Source organism: Choloepus didactylus, chromosome 2 (genome assembly GCF_015220235.1).
Source record: "Choloepus didactylus isolate mChoDid1 chromosome 2, mChoDid1.pri, whole genome shotgun sequence".
Taxonomy (NCBI): domain Eukaryota; kingdom Metazoa; phylum Chordata; class Mammalia; order Pilosa; family Megalonychidae; genus Choloepus; species Choloepus didactylus.
Window position 1 is genome coordinate 33,882,208 of NC_051308.1, and position 12,911 is coordinate 33,895,118.

A 12,911-nucleotide genomic window follows, 5' to 3' on the forward strand; every position below is an offset into this window, starting at 1 on the left:
TCTAGGTGTAGTCTCTTCATTAATATTCCTACATAGTTGGATAAGCCTATTTAGTCTGAAAACAAACCTTTTTATTTTGAGCAATTCTTCTATTACTTTTTTGATTATTGTGTTTATTCTCTGCTCTGTTCTCATGGAATGTGATTTTCTGCAGCATCCAATTTGCCGTTTCCTCCTTCTGTTGTGTTTGTCAATTCAACAATTAAGTTTTTCCCTTAGAAAATCTTTCAGTCTCAGATTAGTCCCTCTTCATGGTTGCCTGCTTCTGTTTTATAAATGTATTCTCTTGAAACTCAGTGTGCATATCTAAATTTTCTCCTATTTCTCTTTTATAGGAACACATATCCTCTGACCCTTCACACTGATAGCTTTCTTTTCAATTATTCAATCTTTTAATATGTCTATATATGCATTAGTTTGGGTCTGCTAAAATGGGATTAGATTTTCCAAGAGATTTATTGGAGAAGGGCTCAGGAGAAGGCAAGGAGAGTCTTCAGCCTTTGGTGCAGGTTTGATGCCTGTGAAAGGAGTGAGGGAAAAAAGGAGGGCTGGGTACAAAGACTTCCAAAAATGGGTCAGTCTTGTAAATGGAGAGTCCTCAAGCCAAAGACAACTTTTGGAAGATTCTGGCTTCTTGCTGGAATGAGGCTGCCTTAATATCCCCACTGTGCTCAGTCACTGGCTGGAAAGAGTCCCCAGAGCATGTGGCCTAGGTGTGAAGATGGTGCTGGCTCCAATTAGGCCATCAGTCACTACGCTCCCCACAGCAGGAGATCTCAGAGCCATATTTTCACAGCTGTCACAGTATATTTTGCTGTTGCTCAGGGAAGATTATTTTTCTAATTGGGTTTCTAATTGGGTTGCAGAAAACAGTTGTCTCCAGAATTATGTGGCTACCTGTTCAAATCTTAAAAAGCACACTCAAAGGGGGAAGGAAAACGTTTACTTTGCCAGATTAGAGGTTCTTCCACCTGTAGGAGGTTCAGGCAGCCAGGCCCAAAGAATTTGTTTTCTGCTGTGGCAGCACAGATTGGCTGGGCCGGTGCCCCCCTTCCCAACTGGCATTTTTATCCTCTGAGGTTGCCAGCTGAAGCTGAGCCCCTGCTTTATTTAGCATAGAAGTGTGAACAGTCTTTGCTCTGCTCCCACAGGCAAATGGACCTTGACTCTGGTAAAGTAAAAACACCACATTCTGAAATTGTCCCTTTCAGTAGCATTAAGGACTGGAAGAAAAGAGGCTCAAGATGCACAGACAAAAACATTCCTGCCGTCCTCATGTGTGGCTGTACTTCCTCCTCCACCCCTTGCTGGTCCAACCCATGAGGATATTAGTGGGAGTCTGCTGTGGGTCCATTTCACGAGTTCACGCTTTCTGCTTTGGAGATAGCAGCCTTCCTCTTTCCTTGGTTTCCAGTAGAGCTTCCTTACCACATTCATTCTGTCACTTCAATGGGAGTTTGCAAGAGGGAGTTAAAGACATTTGCTCAGATTACCATCTTGAACCATCTCCTATTAGTGGATTTTTCAAGATTAAAAGTGCCCCCCCAGAGGGTCCAATAACTTAGCATCAAGTATTAAAAATTCTAGGCTGTTGATTCTTGAAGATGATTGTATAACTAAACAGCTCTTAAGTTGTGGCTGTGTAATTGCGAAAACCTTGCAACTGACACTCCCTTTATCCAATGTATGGACAGATGAGTAAGAAAACAAAGACAAAAATAAATAAATAATAGCAGGGGATAAGGGGTTTGGGATGTTTTTGGTGCTCTTTTTTTTTTTCTTAAATTATTTTTCTTATTTTAATTTTTTTTGGAGTAATGAAAATGTTCAAAAATTGATTGTGGTTAGTTCTTGCTAGTTCTGTGCTCTGTTCCACCTTTTCTAGTTTAGAGCTCTTCCTGTTCTCATCTCAACCCTGATTTCTAGTTCCTAACTGACTCTTGCTATGAGACACTGCCTCTCATTCATCCTAGGTATAAAGGAATTGCAATAAATTTATTATTTGTCTGATCTAAAAAAATTGACTGTGGTGATGAATGCACAGCTATATGATGATACTGTGAACCATGGATTATACACTTTGGATGGTTATCTGGTATGTGAATATATCTCAATAAGATTGCATTAAAAAATTCAAACACTATAAATACAATACATTAGAGAAATTCCCTCTGTCTTAAAATAAGATTACTGAACTGTACATAATTTTATATTATACACAAGAACTAATATATGGTTGTATGAAATAAACTATTCATGTATGTATTTGTTTAAAATCTGGAAAAAAATTCATCTGGTTCTAACTAAAATCACAAAGGTATTGACTGTTAAGCTTCATGGCACTATTGTATCTGAGCTAGAATACAGAAGAATGTCTTTTGGAATCGAGGTGGTTTTGGGTCTCACAGGCCATTATTATAAGCCACCTGTTGATAGACTATTTCTGGTGGGGAGTCTGATTCAAACCATGCCAATCTAATCGCTGACAATAGAAAATTGATATGAATTTTTTAAATGCTATCTGGTGTTGCTCTTTCTTTTCATTCATCTCCAAAAGGTTTCTATGAGAAAGACTGTAAATTAAAGGTGCTCTATGACTGATAAAAGAGATGAGACTGTTTAAACCATTTATGGATAATTGATTTGGGATCAAGCCAAGAATTTGGGACCACACAAATATGGCCCTGGGCCTTGTGATACCAGTGGGTTGAATCAAAGTATTTGCAGAGGCCCTGGTGGAAAGCCTGGTGGCTTTGAAGTTACAGATCTGAATCCAAATCCCGGTTTTCTCACTTCTAATACTGTTTCCTTTGACAAGCCTCATAACCTTTCTGTGGGTGCATCAGTTCCCTAATCTTAATATAAATGGGACAATATCTACTTTTAGGGTTGTTAGGAATAAAATAAGTTAGTATGTAAAGCATTTAGTGCTGAGCAGCTTATAGTTGCTCAGTAAATGGAAGCTGTTTGAATACTCTAGAGCACCACTGTCCAATAGAAATAGAATGTGAGCCACATATATAATTTAAAAATTTGCTTGTAATCTCATTAAAAAGTACAAAGAAACAGGTGGAATTAATTTTAACAGTATATTTTATTTAACCCAATATAGTCAAAAGATCATTTCAACATGTAATCAATATCAGAATAATAGTAATGAGATACTTTGCACTCTTTTTCTTTTCTTTTTTTAGGTACTAAGTCTTTGAAATCTGGTGTGTAAATTTTACACTTGTAGCACTTCTCAATTCAGACTAGCCATATTTCAAGTGCTCACAAGCCCCAGCTGACTTGTGGCAAGTGCATTGGGTAGTGTGGCTCCAGAACACACAGCAGAATGGTCCATGGTAAACCAAACCCATGTGTACAAAGCTGGACCAAAGGTGAACCAGGCTGAGGGAACCTGGCGCTTCCAGCACACTCCTCGTCTCCTTCGGCTGCTATGGTGATCCAATGAAGGAGTCTGTGAACTAGGAAAGCTTTATGAATGGTCGGGATCACACGTGTGTAAGATGGAGGTGCCTTTTCTGTAGGGACACCACACATGCTGGGGTGGCATGGGGGCTGAAACAAGTGTGAGAGTCGGGGTCTGCGAATCCTGGTCTTGGCCTCACAGGTGCATGACTAGGTGACCTCGCATGGCATACTGCTTGGGGAATTTTTATGTACTGAGCATAAGGCACAGCTTAAATTTGCATGGGATAATAATTGGGCCATTTAGAACTAAAGTAAAGTGAAAAGTAGTAAGGAATTAGGAACGTAGACAAATACTTGATGAAAATTGGAGTGCAATACTGAGAAGGACTCCACTGTGGGATACCCAATAGTTTACAATTAATTATCACTTGTTACAATTAGTCCTTTAGCATAGGAATAGCAATTAGTTTAGGAAGGCATGTCATGTCCTTGTGTATTGAAGTTCTGTTCATCTTTCAAGACAGCTCACTCTAACTGCAGGTCTCAGGAAAAGGAAATAGTGGGCTTATCATGGAATTTTTTCTGTAGACCTATAGAGCCCAAACTATTAATTGTATATGTCTATCACTAAAACATTTGGTGGTGTGCACTCCCAGATGTTGCTGTTCATATTTACAGCCCTTCATTTGGTTCCCATCTATGAAGATTTGAAGCTGTATGTATCCCAGAAAAGATCAGTTCTTTTAATCCATTCCTATGGGTGTAGACCTATTGTGGGTGGGACCTTTTGATTAGGTTATTTCAATTGAGATATGACACACCCCATTCAAGGCGGTTCTTAATCCTCTCACTGGAGTCCTTTATAAGAGGATAAAAAAAACAAACAAACAGAAGAAGCCCCAGAGAAGCTAAAAGATGAAACCCAGAGACATTTAGAGGACACATAAAAACTAAAAGAGAGAAACACAAAAAAGTTGAGAGAGAAAAGTCAGAAGCTGATGGCAACGAAACCCGGGAGAAAAGGAGCAGTAGATGCTGCCATGTGCTTTGCCATGTGACAGTGGAGCCCTGGATCGCCAGCAGCCTTTCTTCAGGAAGAAGGTATTGTCTTGTTGCTGCCGTGATTTGGACATTTTTCATGGCCTCAGAACTGTAAACTTCTAAGTTTGTATAAGCCAACTTATTGTATAAACCAACCCATTTCTGGCACATTGCATTTTCTCAGCTTTAGCAAACTAAAAAAAAACCACCATCACACTCTGAATAAAAGCCAAAGTGCTTACACTGGCTTGCAAGCCCATCACGGTCCACACCCCCTCCCCTCTCCCCACTAGTCTACCTCTCTCCCACTTCTGCCAAGCTATTCCTTGAACAAACCAAACACACCAAAGACACTCCAGACCCAGGGCCTCTGTACTTACTGTTCCTTCTTCTGCAACACTTTTCCCAGTTGTCCAGAGGGATGGCTCCTCACCTCTCATTCTAATTTAAAATTGCAACAACCTCTCCCCCCCGTACGCATCCCTATTTCTTTCCTGCCTATTTTTTTTTCATAATACTTATTACCAATTGTTGTACTACTTATTTTACTTGTTAAATGTCTGTTCTCTTTCTTCCTATAGAAGATAAAACCCCATCAGGGCAGAGATCTTTGTCCGTTCTATTACTGCTTGGTACATAGAAAGTGAACAATAAATATTTGTTGAATGAATCGATTGTACTAATATGGCATTCTTTATAAAACAGACAGAACTTTAAATGTATTTCCCATCCCCCAATGGATCATTGAGTGTATTCCCTGGGATGAATGTGCCTACTTTAAAAACTTTGCTTGTAGACATGGGGTGCCTTTGAAGGTTGTTGAGGAAAATGACTGGAGCTCCCTATTTTACCAAAATAAAACCGAGAGCAATTGAAGTGTGGACACAAATGGCAATCCTATAGAAAGGGATCCTGTTTCTGAGTCACCCACGGCCTGCCAACCCTCAAAAATGTTACCCATTTCTGAGGAAGACAGTCTTCCTCTTGCCAGTAGAGGGCGCCGTGCACTAACAAATGCAAGCAGAAGGCTAGCTGGAGCCGACACTGCTCAGGAGGAGTAAGACGGGGAGGAGGTGTGGAAGCAGTGGGAGGTGGGGTGGCACTAACTGGAACTCTAGGAGACCCTGTGACCGACTGCTCCCCCACAGAATAAGCGGCACACTGACGGTTAAGTGCAGCTGGCCAGTTTGACTAGTCTCTGTTCTTTCTGATTCTTGAGTTCTCAGATTTCACTTCAGTTTTCATTCTTTCCCAGGCATGAATAAATCATTTATAATCTTACTAAATATTCCATAAAATTATTACTTCTTTCCTCAACAAACAGCTATTCCCTTATCATTTGCTATTGTTTTCTGCTGGGAGAATTTGAGTATCCTTGTGTATTCCAGAATTACTTTATTTTTGTGATATCAATTTTTTTTATACAATGTGCTTTATACAGCTTTGATCCCTCTATGTTGCTTTACTGGGAAATGTATACATTGATGTTATGCTTCAACTTGGCCATTACTCCCAATATGCACTGCCCTTAGACCAGGGCAAGAGAGGCCTGTGCCTAGAGCCCAGCACTGAAAAGCACCGAAGCACAAAGATATATGTTGTCTTTTTCTTACTTCTCCTAAGAAAGAAGTTTGAAGTTTCAGTAACAGACAGTGACTAGGAATGCAGGATAGGGGCTGTGAGAGAAATGGGCCCCACAGCCTGGAGCATGCAAGGGGGGTGGGGGGTTAGGACAAAATCCTGGCCTCTGACCCAGAAAATCAGAGAAAGGGAGATGAGCTTGTTTAAAGTTGGTCTCCCAAGACACCCAAAGTGGGTGTCCTGGCAGGTGGGCTTCCCCCATCACCCGCACCCCTTCTCCCTGTCTGTTCATTTGCTGTAGCCTGGGAGGCCCCTGGAACTGCCTGGAAATCCTGATCTGGACTCATGAGGCATGGGAAGGGCTCCTGGGAGTGGACAGGTTGGTCCGCAGGCAGGTTAGGTCAAATTATGGCTTGCTGTCGGGGGGGTGATCGGGCAGTTCACTTCCTGTGGCTCCTCAGGATGCTGAGGCTGCGTGACAGGGGCCCTCCAGGCTCCCGTCTCCAGTTTTGTCTTCCTCAAGTTGACTGACATTAGCATGAGTAAACCAGGCTTTTGACTTTAAAAAAACAACAATAATTTGAATAAAATATTACAATCTCTTTGTATATTGGGGTTCTACAAAGATTTTACTTATAAAAGGATTTTATCAATAAAACAATTTTGAAAGCTTGTAGCCTAGTTCTTTTTTTTTTTTGATTCATTTTATTGAGATATATTCACATACCACGCAGTCATACAAAACAAATCATACATTTGATTGTTCACAGTACCATTACATAGTTGTGCATTCATCACCAAAATCAATCCCTGACACCTTCATTACCACACACACAAAAATAACAAGAATAATAATTAAAGTGAAAAAGAGCAATTGAAGTAAAAAAGAACACTGGGTGCCTTTGTATGTTTGTTTGTTTGTTTCCTTCCCCCATTTTTCTACTCATCCATCCATAAACTAGACAAAGGGGAATGTGGTCCTTATGGGTTTCCCAATCCCATTGTCACCCCTCATAAGCTACATTTTTATACAATCGTCTTCAAGGTTCTTGGGTTCTGGGTTGTAGTTTGATAGTTTCAGGTATCCACCACCAGCTACCCCAATTCATTAGAACCTAAAAAGGGTTGTCTATATTGTGCCTAAGAGTGCCCACCAGAGTGACCTCTCATAGCCTAGTTCTTTATATCACTATTTGGAAACATGACTTTTGAGAAAAATGGCTAGACCATAACTGAATAAAGAGGGAAAAAGGGATGAAAAGGGATGCTAGTTATAAGAATGAAATATTGTACCTGTTGCAATGTTAAAAAGATTATAAGTAGCTATGAATGTCAACATTACCCCATACAGCAAATGTTAAAGAAGCTGAAAAGCAGATCAGACTTCAATTAGAGATATGAATGAAATGGCCTTGCTTTGGACTAAGTAAATCAGACCAAAGGGTAAAGGATGATATTGGTGTTTTAAAACTTCAACTTCTGTTTGAGAGCAAAGGTGGAGATGTATATTTGGTGGAAAATCTTTATTTTCTGTAGCACACTGTAGAATTTAACTTTTATGGTCAGTTTATTCAAACACCATAATCACATGGAACCTTGAATAGGGTGTGAGATCTGGTTTGTTTGTACAGGTTAGTGGGAAGCCCTGATAAATCCCAGAGTAATTTGGACAGAGGATAAAAAAGTGTATGAAAAGCTCCCTTAAGGGACTGGGGAAAAAAGTGGAAATATTAAACTTCCCCACCTGGAGAATTCCTGATATTCTCACAAGCATTGAGGACTACCAATATAATAGGCCAAGCCCTGGATCTTGGACTTGCCCTTATGAAACTATTCCTATAAAGGAGTAGCTAAGCCTACTTATAATTATGCCCAAGAGTCACCACCAGAGAACCTCTTTTGTTGCTCAGATGTGGCCTCTCTCTCTCTAAGCCCACCCGGCAGGTAAACTCACTGCCCTCCCCTATATGGGACATGACTCCCAGGGGCGTAAATCCCCCTGGCAACGTGGAACATGACTCCCAGACTTGAGCCTGGCCTCTGCATCATGGGATTGAGAAAAACTTCTGGACCAAAAGGGGGAAGAGAAATGAAACAAAGTTGCAGTGGCTGAGAGATTTCTAATAGAGTTGAGAGGTCATTCTGGAGGGTGTTCTTATGCATTGTATAGATACCCTCTTTTAGTTTTTAGTGTATTATAATGGCTAGAAGGAAATACTTGAAACTGTCGAACTGCAATACAATAGCCTTGATTCTTGAAGACAATCATATAACTATATAGCTTATATGGTGTGACCATGTGATTGTGAAAACCTTGTGGCTCACACTTCCTTTATCCAGTGTATGGACAGATGAGTAGAAAAACTGGGACAAAAAGTAAATGAATAATAAGGGGAGGTGTTCTGGTTTGCTAATGCTGCCGATTTGCAAAACACCAGAAATGGATTGGCTTTTATAGAGGGGGTTTATTTGGTCATCAAGTTATAGTCTGAAGGCCATGAAAATGTCCAAATAAAGGCATCAACAGTAGGGTACCTTCACTGAAGAACACCGATGGTGTCTGGAAAACCTGTTAGCTAGGAAGGCATGTGGCTGGTGTCTGCTTGCTCCCAGGTTGCATTTCAAAATGGCGTTCTCCAAAATGTCTGTCTCGGCTGCAGTTCTGTCTGGGCCTCTCTGACTCTTTGTAAAGTACTCCAGTAAATCAATCAAGACCCACCCTGAATGGGGGGGCCTTACTTCCATGGAAATAATCTAATCAAAGGTACTATCCACAGTTGGGTGGGTAATATCTCCATGGAAACATCCAATCAAGAGGTTTCAACCTAATCAACACTAATACATCAGCCCCCACAAGACTGCATTAAAGATCATGGCTTTTTCTGGGGGGCATAATATATCCAAACTGGCACAGGGCAGATGGGGGGGATGAGTTGTTTTGGGTGTTCTTTTTCACTTATATTTTTATTCTTATTTTTATTTTTACTTTTTACTTTTTATTATATGTATTTTGTCCAAAAATTGATCTGGGTGATGAATGCACAACTATATGATGATACTGTGAACAATTGATTGTACACTTCGGATGATTTTACGGTATGTGATTATATCGCAATAAAATTGCAAGGAAAAAAGATTACAAATTCATTACGCAAAAATGAAGAATATACCTGGGAAAAAATGACAGGTTTTTGTTTACTGGTCGTCATTGAGGGATGTGAAAATGGATTATTTTCCCCTCTTCCCAATCTCCTATATTCCCTAAATTTTCTATAATCAGGTTACTTTTACAATAGTAAAAACTGTTAAGGCTCTATTGCCAGAATACGTCACCAGGGTTTGCTTCAATTTCATTCAACGAACACTTGCCCTGTGCTCCACTCTGCCCCGGGCCTTGGAGATGCGTTTCGCACAGAGAGAGCTCAAATCTAGCAGCAAAAGCAGATGTCTGTAATGTGATCACAACAGATTTATACTGATGATGTGCAATAATGAAGTACTTGCCTAGGGCCAGTGGTACTGGAGGAGCGACGCCATCTGGCGGACTGAGGAAGGGTCCCTGGGGAGGTGACTTGGACCCTGGGTTTCCAAAGATACTCTCCCACTCAGGCAAAACATGGCTATGAAATGAGGTGCTCATTTGCCTGCCCCATAACCATTCATAATATCCTTTCTGATACAGTGGTATCAGGGATGGCTGAGGTGGGGAAGTTTAGTTGTTGCCCTTTGCCCCCATAATCTTCTTCAGTCCCTCCCAAACTCTTCAAGCAAACACTCAATCTGAGTGAAAACACTGTTCAAACACCTTATCTGATTTGCTCTTCACAACAACCCTTCAAAGTAGATGAGAAAACTGAGGCTTACAAATACTAAATAATCAGGCCAAGGGCACACAGCTCAGAGGGCGCAGAGCTGGGGCTGAGGCCGAGGTTTCCAATGCTGAGTCCCAGGCTCTTTCCCATCCACCTACAGCCTCCTCACCCCACTGACCTGCCCCAAGTCCAGCCATGGGTTTGTGGGATTATCCTTCCAGTCGCCCAAGCTCTCAGCCGGTCAAACCCTGCCCCTCTCTCTGCCTCTGCCGTCCCAGAAGGGTTTCTGGATGAGGTCCCTTCCCTGACCCTCTTCTTACCCAGGTGCATTCCCTCGTGGGCTGAAAACTTTTCTTCTGTTGTGAGGTGGCTTTGTGTTCATCCATTTGTGCTCATGCTGGGACAGGGCCTATCTTGCCAGCTGTAGAGAGCAGAGCTCACCGCTTATTTAACGTCTCTATGCCTCATGTTCCTTATTGGTAAAATGGGGACCATAGTCCCTGCCTCATGAAGTGGTTTCCATCAATGAGATGACTTCCCTAAAGCACCCAGCACTGTGTCCATTACCTTCCAGTGCTCAGGAACGGGGGTTATTACCCTCTGCTGCCAAACAAAACCCCAGAGTCAGGAGGGTGCAGAGCTCGCTGAACCAGACCCTACTGGAGCAAGATCCGTGGCAGGCGTGGGGTCTGATGCCGACACCCTGCTCTGATACAGGCGGTGCCCAGAGGTTTGCAGTGGTCTTCTACATGGATTTGCCAATGTGGGTTTTTAAATCTTGTTATAGAAAAAAATATATATCTATATTTATATATATATATATATATAATTTTAACACAACCGTGTTAGAGGCAATTCTGAGAATTAAAACATGAAATACTATGCGAGTCCAATTTATTTTAGAATGTTTTCTAGTTGCTCTATTTTGTATTCTATCATTGTCATTTATGATTATATCGCAAACATATTGACCCCTTCCTTCCTCTGCTTCCAATCCAATCCATCACAAAGCCCAAGGGACCTGGGAGCCAAATCTGCCCACTTCTCACCATTTCCACAACCACTGCCTAATCAGGTCTCCACCACCTCTGATGAGGTTGATAAATATTGTCTCTCTGCTTTCTCTCTGTTTTTTGTTTTTTTTCTTTCCTCACAGTTTTATTGAAATATAGTCACATACCATACAATCACCCAAAGTGTACAATTGTGCACAGTCTCATCATATAGTTGTGCATTCATCACCACAATCAATTTTTGAACATCTGCTTCTTCTTTTGACCCCCAACCTACTGCTGACCATCCTCCACACAGTAGGTGGAATTATCTTTTTCAAATGCAAATCGGATTGTGAGTGTCTCTTGCTTGAAACTCCTCAGTGGCTGGCTTGTCATTGCCCCCTGAGTCGGAGCCTTCCCTCCACCTGGGTCGCCATCCTCCAGCCCCTACCCCTTGCCCTCTCTGTTCCAGCCACACAGGTTGCTTCCTGATTCCGAGCGCGCCAAGCCCTTTCCTACCCCACCCTCGCTGCTCCCGCTCTGCCTGGAGGGACCTTCCCATCCTTTTCATGCTGGTTCACTCTCATCCCAAATGCTATCTCTCCGGTGGGGTCTCCCGAATCACTCTCTCTTTCAATCACCCTGTTTACTTCCTTCACATTATCGAGTTTCTTTGGTGCCTTGTTTATCGTCTGTCTCCTCCGACTGGAATGTGAGCTTCTCAAGGACCCGGGCCTGGCCTCCGGGCGTCTGTCGTGCGCACAGCTCAGGACAGACGTGTTGATGGAGCGCAGGGCCGCCGGGGCGCTGTCGGGCCGTCTGGGGGGCGTGGTCTGGCGTGATTTGTTGTAACTCGCTCTTAATGCTGACATTAGGAGCCGGTGTAGACTCGGCTGGGGCTGGGCTAGATTATTAGCGATCTTGGTTTTCCTCCTCTCTTCCTTGCGTCCTGGTCATATACAGAGCTGGACTAAAGGTCTCAGCTCTCCTTACGTCGAACCAAGGGAGGTGATGCAGACAGCGTCCCTCTTCTCCTTACTGCCTAGGAATTTTGTGAAGACTAGGAAGACAGAGAAACCAAGAATAGGGGGTAAATGCACTTTAAAAACAAATATATCAAATCTTTTACCCACAAGAAGGAAAAAAAAAAAGCAAGGACAACCATTTCAAAAAATTATTTGAAAAGATTTTCCAGAGAAATAGCAAGAGTTCCCCTCATTTACATTTAAAAGCTTGTAGTGGAGGGAAATCTATTCCATAAATATAAAAAGTAAATTTTTTCCAAATTGCAAATATATTACAGAAACACATAGAAATGCATGGAGAAAGATGAAGAGATTACTAAAAGTCCTTATTTAATTTAAAGTACAGGCAAAGATTTAAGGGATATACTAATGTATTTTTTATATGTGTTCAAATATCTCCTCCTACTCTCAGTTTGCCTTTTCATTAACAGTGTCTAAAAGTATACTTATTATTGAAATATACATAAGGAAAAATGGATAAATTACAAGGTATGGAATGAATTTCTTACAAATGAACTGTGTAATCAGCATCAGATTAAGAAACAGAACATTACCGGCATCCCCAAAGCTCCTCTATGTCAGTTTCTGGTCACCATCCTGCCAGAGGTAAGCACTACCCAGACCTACATAAATGGAATATGAATATCGAGAAAGTATTCTTTCATATGTAGGTATGTGAGGTTCAGATTGTTTTGGGTAGTTCCCATTCATACATTCAGTCTCGTTGCTTTATAGTATTCCATTGTGTGATAGTTTATCCGTTCTACTATTGATGGACATTTGGGTCGCTTCCTATTTGGGATGCTGCTCTGAACAGTCTGACACAAGCTTTTGATGAACACGTGGCTGCATCTCCGTTGGATATACACCGAATGCTGTCACAGTATACGTATGTATCAATTCCAGGAGATATTGGGAGAAATGCCAACACTTGGTACTTTTTGTCTTTTTCATTCTGGTGGGAGTATGTCAGCATTATATTGTGTTTTCTTATTTCTTATTTATTTTTATTGTGGTAACATATGTAAAACATAAAATTT